This window comes from Octopus bimaculoides, chromosome 10, assembly GCF_001194135.2.
Source record: "Octopus bimaculoides isolate UCB-OBI-ISO-001 chromosome 10, ASM119413v2, whole genome shotgun sequence".
NCBI classification, from domain to species: domain Eukaryota; kingdom Metazoa; phylum Mollusca; class Cephalopoda; order Octopoda; family Octopodidae; genus Octopus; species Octopus bimaculoides.
In genome coordinates this window covers 81597103-81608586 of record NC_068990.1, presented here as the reverse complement: position 1 = coordinate 81608586, position 11484 = coordinate 81597103, and the positions used below count along the sequence as shown (strand labels likewise).

At 33.4% G+C, this 11484-nt stretch overlaps 1 protein-coding gene across 7 annotated transcripts in view; it reads right to left on the bottom strand.

The window, feature by feature from the left end:
- LOC106871599 (tyrosine-protein phosphatase Lar) overlaps positions 1-11484 on the bottom strand; it is a 586729-nt gene that overhangs the window by 422984 nt on the left and 152261 nt on the right. For all 7 annotated transcript variants that reach the window (XM_052971329.1, XM_052971328.1, XM_052971334.1 and 4 more), the window contains exon 2: positions 163-236. The gene's annotated coding sequence lies outside the window, so the exon portion shown is untranslated. The remainder of the gene's footprint in view (positions 1-162; positions 237-11484) is intronic.

Genomic DNA, 11484 nt, shown 5'->3' with positions numbered 1-11484 from the left:
TGTGTGTGTGTGTGTGTATGTGTGTGTGAGTGTGTGTGTGTGTATGTATGCATACACATACAAATGTATGTGTATGTATGTATGTGTAATGCATAAATGTATGAGTGCATGTTTATATGTACATAATGTAATGTATAAAGACAAAAATAATTAGATCCTTACCATGCTACAAAGTAATCTGATGCTATTGGTAATTCCATCCAAAAATCTAAATAATAATTGATATTTTGTTTAACCTGAAATAAACAAAAAAAGAAATTAGAATTTCAGAAAAAAATTTTCATAATTAAATTAAATTAGAGGAATTCATCTTGAAAGTGTAACATACAATGAAAAATCAATGCTAAAACAGTATTATATCTTAAATATACAAAAAAACAACAAAAAAAAAACAATAGTTGATAAAAAATATCCATAACATACTTGACAAATTTGTATTTGTAAAGTATAGTGTCCAGTGTAAAATAATCTGAATAATAAGCTAGAGCTGATCATTCAAATTAATCTTAATTATGCGTGTATAAAATGTTCAGTACATTCTACACAGAAGCTAATACAGGATAGAGAAAACTCTTTAATTATGCTACAGACAACTCCTCTGGTGCTGCTGATACATTAAAATGCATCACGTCCACAATGTAAAGTGGTTGAAAATAGGCTGGACATGCACATGTAAAAACCATATCAAATACAAAGAAAGTTACAAACAAATGTGATAAGTATAGACTGGGTACTGCACAGCACAAGAAATATGTCTAGAAGAGTATCAATTCTGAAGAAGAATTGATACAAGTTGAGGTAGTACATGACAGAATGAAAGATTTTCCTCTCTCGATATCTGTGACGAGATAAAATGTCCTTAGTCCATGTAAAATGGTTTGTAAGGATATCCAGTTGTATAAAACTCCGTGCAAAATAAAAGAAAAGAACAAAAGGTGTAAATGTGAACTTAAAATTGCAGCAGGCAATCCATCTCAGAGAGCAACAACTCCTAATAAAAACACTAGTACAGGGTAGAGAGGACACTGATACAAGATAGTTTAGCCCCACCAATGATAATTTCTCTATGCCAATGTTATGATGAAATACACAGACTTACTGTAAAATGGTTGGTATTAGGAAAGGCATCTAACCATAGAAACATGACACACACAGCAACAAAGCTGGCTAGCTTTCTTTCTTGCTATGTGTACAAGATGACAAAGGATGAGTGGAGAAACCCTTCCAAGCCATCAAGCATAGAAAGCAGATGTAAAAGTATGATAATGATGATGAAGATTGAAATTTTATACTAACCTGAGATTTGTCAGGCAGTATTTTGACTAATGGCAATATACACATTTAACTTCAATAATTAAATATGTAACTATATTAATTCTACTATAAGTTTTGAGTACTGTTCACCTTTTACATGACTCAAAATTAATCATGACTGTCTATTGGCTTGGACAACGAGTGTTCCAGTTGTTTGATCACTAGAACGGCCTACTCAATGAGTTAACATATAAGTGGCTGAGATTTCCACAGATTTTTATTCCCTTAATGTAATTCTCATGGAAAATGTGTATGAGAGTGTGTGTGACAAGGCTGTTCCATTGAATTACATGCACAATCCAGTTGATAGCCTTCCAAATAGTTTCCAGTTTCACTCACAAGGCTTTGGTCAACCAAACCCATGACTAGGCTATGGTAAAAGAGATTTATCTATGATACCACACCATGGGATCAAACTTGATACCACAGGACTGCAAAGTAAACTTAAGCATTCAGCTATGTCTGTATCCAATATAAAATTACTCATATACAAGATATAATGGAATGTTGTAAGCTGAAACTACAACCCTATAAATTAAATATTTACTAAATAACTGAGTTTCCATCTACTTTGTTTTGTAGTATTTGTGTGTATGTCATAATACTTGCAAATGCCCCATTACCTATAAAACCATACATTTCATGTTTACCATTTCATGTTTACCTATTTTAACTGAACTTTTAATCTTTTATTATTAATTCATCAGCCACTTAGCACAGCAGTCACGCTTCTACTGATAACTTAGATCACAAGATATTCCACCCTGATTCAATGTATAGATACTGAAATATTAATAAATTATGAATTAAGAGATGAGATTGATATAAAGAATATTGAAGCATGTGTGTGTGTGTGTGTGTGTGTGTGTGTGTGTGTGTGTGTGTGTGTGTGTGTGTGTGTGTGTGTGTGCCATATGGAAAAGAAGATACAATAATGATATGCGTGTGTATAGAACCAAAGCAAGACTGAATGTGTGTGTGTGTGATTTTATAAAGTATTGTTTCATATATATATTCTCTTACTCTTTGATTCTTTTGCTTATTTCAGTAATTTGACTACGGGCATGCTGGAGCACCACCTTTAGTCAAACAAATCACCCCCCAGGATTTATTCTTTGTAAGCCTAGTACTTATTCTATCGGTCTCTTTTACCAAACCACTAAGTTAAGGGGACATAAACACACCAACAACGGTTGTCAAGCAATGGTGGAGGGACAAATACACATGCACATATATACATCGGGCTTCTTTCAATTTCTGTTTAGCAAATCCACTCACAAGGCTTTGGTCAGCCCGTGGTTATAGTAGAAGACACTTGTCCGAGGTGCCACGCAGAGGGATTGAACCTAAAAACGTGGTTGAGAAGCAAGCTTCTTATCACTGATTTTTTTAAAAAGCCAAACCAATGAAAGTTAAAAATTAAGAATACAGGTTGATGATTAGTACTTTTACCTAGTAGTAATTCAATATATTATGGTTAGGACTCCTTCTTCAGGAAAGGTGCTGATAGCTAAGAAGTTAGTAATCAACACCTTTTCTCCATAGATTTCCTGGAGAAGGGCTCCAAACCCTGAAATATTGAAATACCAGGTAACAGTACAAACCATCAACCCGTATTCTTAACTTGCATTGTTTTGACTGGAAAAAAAATACTTGAAGTGTGTGTATGTGTGTGAGAGAGGGAGTGAGAAAGAGAGAGAGAGAGAGAGAGAGAGAGAGAGAGAGAGAGAGAGAGAGAGAGAGAGAGAGAGAGAGAGAGAGAGAGAGAGAGAGAGAGAGACAGAGATCATCAATCAAACATTACTCCCCGCAAATGACTCCATATGCAAACTGTCCCCGGTGCTGCCACTGAACAACAATACACATAAATCAAAGCCTTTAATATTACACATATTTCACACAACCTTCATTTTGACATTCCAACTTAATGTGTGAGACCTCAACCCATTACTTAATACTCAAAAGTGAAAGTTTCTATACACAGAAAATTGGATTGCAGAAATGCATCCCATTATTCATCCTAATGGGTACCCACCTAAAACAACTCCCACATGAATACCAAGCAGAATATCAAGTAATTTCCCCATCAGTCATGAAGACCACACTGGGTGAAATAAAGAAATAGCTGTTTTTCTCCATGATTCCTTTGTCATGGATGCATAGGATATATTTACCAATGGTTATTATGAATCTGTCAGTTTGCAGTAAAACTAATGATATAACTATAGTTGGTCTCTATAGGCCTTCTGACGCACCTCTACAGTGCTTTGCAGAGTGCCTCAAAAATGTCAAGTTCTTTCTCCAAAAACACAACTTTGAAAACATATTCGTGGTGGGGTGACTTTAACCTTCTATATGTGAATTGGCATACAAATACACTGAAACCAAGTAAAGAGAAGAAAGAGAATTGCTATTTAGTTTCATGGATAAATTTTTCCAATCCCCACTTGTGCTTCAGCCAACAAGACAAGACAGAAATGTTTTAGACCTGATATCAACAAATCACTCTGGCTCTGTCCATAACAAACCTCTTCTCTGTGGCTGTGATATTGTACTCTTCAATCTTAGTTTCCAACATGCCAAAACCAAACCAGTCACTCTTACCTCAGCATACTCATTCAGTAACACCAATCTTCACAAAGAAGACTGGACGAGATCTTAGACAAGATATGTTGCTTATCAACTGGTCCTTCATTTACATTCTCTGACATTGAAGCAACTTGGTACTGGTTTCAGAATATTGTCACCAATTCGTTGTCAAAACATGCTCTAACAAAACTCATTAGCACAAATAGAACTAGGCTCTCAAAAAAGCAAAAAAAGACACTTATCAAGAAAATCAAAAGACTTAAAACCATCAAACACTGATATGATATGTCTTGACTTCAGTAAGGTCTTCAACAATGTCAACCACAACATTCTAATGTTAAAATTGTCCAACACTAGAATCCATGGAATGCACTGGATCAAGTATTTCCCAGTGAACAAAATCCAACATGTGATTGATGGAACCCACTCAAGCTCAGCAAAAGTTACCAATAGAGGAAAATAGAAGATGGCTAAGCATAACTCTGCAGTGGACTCTTTGTTGTTTTGGAGCAAAACATTTTCATAAATGCATCAATTTACATATCACCTGGGAGTCAAAACCACTTATTTAGGGATGTAAACCAAAACAGACCAGTGTCTGTCCAAAATGAATGTGTCGAGAAGAGCGGTTGTATTTCCTGTGCTTTAACTTATAATGTCTCAAAGTTTAAATCGTAAAAGTCTCAAAATGGAGTTTCCTTTGATGAAACAAACAGCATTTACTTAGATTTCACTGCTATTTCTAGCATGACAAGCTAGAAACCACGTAGAGTTTCCTTGTTGACATGTATTATTCTGTAAATGTAAATAATGTTCAATGCAGTCTTATCCACGTTGGCTAACTCAAGTTAAAGAGTTAAATGACACATGCACATCACAAAATTATATTGATGCATCTTTGTAAAAAAAAAACTAGATGTTTTAATGTTATAAACCATTACAGTTCAGATTTAAACATGCTTTTAACTGATCAAACAGATTTATTTGAATTTCTAATACATTACTGTTGCTTAACTCCAGGCAGCTTTGAATGAGCAAACCTATGATCAAATGCTCTCAAGTTATGAAGATCTTGACACTTTTTTAATCATCATCATCGTTTAACGTCCGCTTTCCATGCTAGCATGGGTTGGACGATTTGACTGAGGACTGGTGAAACCAGATGGCAACACCAGGCTCCAATCTGATTTGGCAGAGTTTCTACAGCTGGATACCCTTCCTAACGCCAACCACTCCGAGAGTGTAGTGGGTGCTTTAACGCGTCACCCGCACGAAGGCCAGTCAGGCGGTACTGGCAACGGCCACGCTCAAAATGGTGTATTTTATGTGCCACCCACACAAGAGCCAGTCCAGGGGCATTGGCAACGATCTCTCTCGAAAATCCTACGAAGGCCAGTCAGGCGGTACTGGCAATACTCAACGTATTCTTTGATAGGGTGTATGAATTAAGAGAGATTTAGTTGCTAATTTTAAAAGGAAAGAAACAATATAGCTAAGTTCTCTTATCTATTTAGGCTTTCATACCTTATATTTATATTGTTTGGTTACTTGTTCAGAATATGCTATTTGCACAATTAATAATTTCATTAGTATTTCTGTATACATTATGTTTTCCTTTGAAATACATTAGATGAATATTTCCAAATGACGGTATCTGTGACACCAGAAGTCATGTGAGGAAAACATACTTCAAAGCTGACAAATCCTCAACATTAATTTGGTATGCACTGATGTAGAGATGCATGTGCGAGTGACAGCATGTATGCATGAGCATGCATGTTGTCTCTGTGTGTGTATTTGTGCATATGCCTGTGTTTGTTGTCATCTCATATACAAACTCATTGATATATATATATATATATATATATATATAAAATATATATATATATATATATATATTTACAGTTAATGTTTAAAACATTTTTACATCAATCAATATGAAATATGTATGAAAGAAATAAAATATACACTAATATGCAATTATTTGAATATAACTAGAGATATTTATGGAGCTTTAAATGCTAATATATCTGAATTAAATGTTGAAATTCTGATATATGTCAATTCCAGATATATACACTATAAGAGTGTACATGTAATTTTTACTTTGGTATGAAGAAAACCCTACCCTTAGACAACAATAAAGCTATTCCTCTCATCTAACCGTACCCTCTTTCATTATTTTGCCTAAATCCTCACTTCTTTTATCCTTTCAGCCATAGAGATTCTTTAGGCAATCAAGTCGTGCAAGTTGAAAAGAGACCTTACTAGTGCTGGTGTCACAAAAAAAAAAAAGGGGGATCCAGTGGACTCTGTAAAGAGGTTAACATTAAGAAGGGTATCAAGCTGTAGAAAACGTGCCAAAACTGAGGCATTGGAGCATAATGCAACCCCCTGACTTGTGGCATCCTATTGGAATAAGATGTAAAATGATGATGATAATGATGATGGTGATATACATAGTATTCCAGTTTGGCCTTAGCTATGATGGGTAACATTTACACATACACAAATTCCATTGATGTATCTTATTAAAATTACATCTGTTAATGTTAGAAATTAATATTATTAATACTATTGGGATGATGGATAACAAAATCAGTAGAATGCCCGATAAAAATGTTTTGTGATATTTTTTTCTATTGCATTGAGGGTTCATATTGAACTGGAACTACCATTATTTTGTCAATCCCTGAAGAAGAAAGGATAATTACCAATGTGTGGCAGATTTAGTATTATTGACTATTCCTCTCTAAATTTTTAGAGTCAGAGAAAAAATGGTAAGGTATTTCTTCTGGTTCATTACATTCTGGGTTCTAATCTTGCCGAGGTCAATGTTGTCTTTCACCCCTCCAAGGTCAACAACGTACAAGTCAAATACTGAGGTTGATTTGATTGACTAGCACCCTTCCCCAACTATTCCAGGCCTTGTGCCAGTATTAGAAATAATTTAAAGGTAGTAGACTGGCAGAATTGTCAGGGTCAGAAAAAATGCTCAGTGGCACTTGTTCCAGCTCTTTATGTTTTGTGTTCAAATCCTGCTCAGACTAACTTTGCTCTTTAACCTTTTTGAGACAATATAATAAAATATCATAATCAATCACTAGGGTTGATTTAACCAACTAACTTGTTTCCCCACTGAAACTCCTGGCCTTGGTACCAAAATTTGAAATCATTATCATTATCAACACCACCAAAAACTAGATATTTGGTAGAATGTCAATGAAAATAGATTTCATGACAAAAAAAATTCTGTGAATTTTTCTTTAGATTTTCTCACATTGTGGTTAGGACTTATAAGATAAAAAACAGCTTTCCTTTCTATTAGAATGTGAAGATGGCAAAGCAGTGCCAAATGAGATGTCAACCATCTCAATCAAAAGTAAAATTGTATAAGACACATCATCCTAGACAAAATTATTACCAACATTAAAGTTATCAATAAAGATTACACAATTAGTACATTATTGGATAAAATGCTTTAAAGTATATGGCTAAGTCTCTTCATCTTCTAAATTCAAATGTTGCAGGCCTACCATATTCATTCCTAAAAAAACTGTAGACAATGTCAATGCAAAAGAATTGATATCAATGGAATTGGTAATGGAATTTGAGTTGTTGCTATCATTGCTTCAGCTGATCAAAGACATTTCAGCAATGATTGTTCCATTGTTATCCAAATCAGTACACCAAAGATTGGATTACCCAGTGTTTCATTTTCTAAGACACTGAAGTGTGATCAGAAGGAGATTTAACTGCTATTTCTAGTAGGTTAAGTGGCTATATAGAAACTCTCTGACAGAAATGATAGCTTGCTAGATGAAATGACTAACAAGATTTACTTCCATCTCTTTGGATTCAGAATTCCATTTATCTCTTCAAGGACAATGACATTCAATCCAGTAATATACAGGGTTTTCAAAGTAATCTTTCTTTTTGAAAAATAACTTTGTACCAAATAAGAGAAAAAAAAAGTAATATTTTTAAAGGTGTAATACATGGTGCTAGTCTTCAATATCCCAAGTTTGAATCGCATAAGAATTGACTGTGTCTTTTATTCGTTTGCTATTGATAAAATAAACACTAGTAGCTATCATATACTTGAGTCTATTCAACAGACCAAATCCTTCCCTCACAAAAATAAGCACTTTTATCAAGTTAAAACAAATCAATATTGATTTCTAACATTGGCTCAAGGCTTAAAATGTTTCTGATGGGATGAGGACTGAATCAATAAAATCACACACACACACATGTACTTGACTAGGACTTATATCAATAGTAGAAAGATTATTTTATATTTTAACAAATCATATGAATGGAAACAATTATTTTCTCACAGAGAAAAAAATTATAACACATTATTTCTGAAAAACTCAATCTAAAAATGTTACTTTCAGTCTCAACTATATTCATTTATCAAGACTTATTTTCTCTTTCAAGTACAGCAAAAGTCAATCAACTCCACAAACACCACCATTACTACTATCAATACCACTACACTTCTATCTGCAGCAGTACTATCGATTGTTTATGACATTAGAAACTATAGATCATTTATCCGAGAAAATATTTTATATGCCTTAGTGAAACTGATAGGTTTGTAATAGTTGACTTCACAAACACAAAAGTCTTATAATCCACGAAACTTCTCAACGATGTACTAATAAAAATGTTTAACATTTCTATATCATATTCTTGATAAAGCTTACTTCCAAATTGATTTGAAACCTGATGTAGTTAACCTCATGAATATGATCTCCTTACAGTTGTGTTTGTATGGATCAGTCACCATGGTAACATCAAGGTGAAACTGCTTGACACTCTTTGTATAGGTATATTAGAAAACGATTGGAATTGATTTCTCAAGTACCACCCATCCCATTTCCTCTCTCTCTAATATTTGTAAAAGAAGAATATTTGTTTAAAGATTTGATTATGTGAATGTATTCATTATTATAGTTGTTGTTACTGCTTTTACCCTGAGCTAACAGAACTGTTACCACCCTGGACAAAATGCTTCTCAGTAGATTTCCTGAAGAAAAGGAATCCCAGTATTTGTGTGTGTGTGTGTGTGTGTGTGTGTGTGTGTGTGTGTGTGTGTGTGTGTGTGTGTGTGTGTGTTTGTCTCAGCCTGCTTGACAATTAGTTTTGGACTGTTTGTGTCTTTGTAACTTAGAAGTCTTACAAAAGAGACCAAAAGGATAAGTACTAAACTTAATATAAAAGTACTGGGGTTGATTTGATCAACTAAGCCCCTGTGCCCTGGCAGCGCCACAGTACAATGACTGAAACAAGTAAAAGAATGAAAAAGAATAAATAAAAAAAAAAAGTTACATTAGATAATTTAGTTTTTGAAACACTATGCCTAAGTTACCAGCAGAGAGATGGGAGCTAGAATGCTTCTGATCATTGGTCTATTTGACCAAGAGCTAAAAACCAACAACCACTTTTGCACTGGTCAGCTTGCGTACTCATTCTGCTAATGGAAAAGTATACATATTTGTTCTAATTTTCAAAAGTATTAACATTTAACAACATTATTTGGAAAATCTTTCCTAATATTCCCAAGATAGCTTCATGAATCTACCTTCTATAGAAATCAAATAAGAAACCACACAGAACATTATGATATCAAAATATGAAATAAATTGCTAAAAATTATCGGCAAAATTTCCTATATCAAACTTCAAAATCTTCAAAAAAAAACTTTTTTTTTTCATTGAATCTAAATATTTTCTAAACTAATAATATATTTTTTACCATTTTGTACAACTGTTTATCACTCTGGAACTATTCTTAGATTGTTAAATAGAGCAGAAACTAAACAATGTAGATCTTTCATTATTTCTAGTATTATTTAATGAAAAGATTATATCATTTGCCAGACAAAAGTATTTGTTGATATTGCTTACATGTTAACACATTACACAGGTGTGCTTGTAAGAATTCTTTAATAATCTACTCATTAAGTTAATTATATTACAAGGGTATCACTAGTGACAGATGATAAGATAGAGAAAATCTAAATAAACAAAGTAAATCCAATATTAATTCACAGCTGATGCTTAATTTCTCTTATCTTTCAACCAATTAACAAGATATCAGGCAAACTGTAAAATCATTTTACAATATCTCATATCTTATGTGGTTCACCTGATGATTCAAACTAATCAGTTAAAGATAACAACATACAAAATATGGCAACATATTTAGAATTTATTTTCAAGATCAATTATTAAGTGCATATTAATTTCTATTTGAAAACTTCTATTTTCAAAATCTGAAGCCTGAGAAGCAATTGTTATATTTTCTTTCATAACTGAAATATTCCATTCAATTCAAGTGTTATCTCTTCTTAGAATGAAATTCCTTTAACTTTCATTTTCAATGCAAAAGAAAATTAGAGATAAAAAAACTGGGGGAGGGGGGAGATAATTAGATGAAAAGAAAATATGAAATGGTGTTAATAGAGTTTGCCTGTTTTTGTTTAGTTTCTCGTTTTTAAGACTTTTAATATTATTATTAGGAAAAAAATATTTTTTAATTAAAACTACTTTACATGTTGAAGTATTAAAGTTTCTAACGCTATGAATGCTCAGTATTTATAAGATTAGAAGCAGAGGGAAGAAGTAATTGTAGATTAATCTAACATGTAATTCACTAGCTGTGTGAAAGTCATGTTAGCATGTTCATACAATGCAGCAGTAGAGAGATAAGAAGCTATTGATAAGTGTTAGCTCTCAGCTAGCATTCAGAATGGAAATCTTCATTTTTATACAGGATGAAAATGTATGCGGAAAATCTTACAAAGGAAGTTAACCTCAAAATAGAAGAAAAATCACTGAAATCTCATTAAGGAAAAAGCATTAAAACCAAGAATAACAATAGAACAAGTATTGTGAGAGAAGAAAAATCAAATATTGCTATGGAGTAGAGCTTCCATTAGTGATAAAACCCTTGTGGAAACTAAAATAGAATTAAAGAGCTAGTATTTATAGCGCTAAATACTTCACACCATTATCATAATCATCATAATGAGCTAAACATTATTCTATTCCACATAAAATGGTTTCTATTAAGGGCCTTATAACTGGTGGGTCGAAGTTACCCTAAAACAGGCACGAATGCTTGCAGTTGAGTGTACTCTGCTAAAAGGTACTCATAAGGTGCTGCTAAACTGGGAAATGGATTAAATCTGCTCTAGCACAAAATAAGGAATCATTCTTTTGATAGGTTCCTGTCTATCAAATTCCACATATAAGGCTTTGCTAGGACCCCAAAATTTGATTAGTAAATATTCTATGGAACTGCAGGTTTAGTGTTGAAATCTTCTGTAAAAAAATAAAGCTCAAAGTACTCACTCTATTTAGGGACATGTGTGTGTGTGTGTATATGTTTGTGTGTGTGTGTGTGTGTGTGTGTGTGTGTATGTGTGTGTAATCCCCCACCCCACCCCATAAAGCTTACTTTACAACCATAGTATGTTCTCTCTCACTGACTGAGAGATAATGGTACCCTCAAATTTTTTTTCTTACTTCCTCTATCTCTACCTTTCTCTGTCTTTATATATGTGTGTGT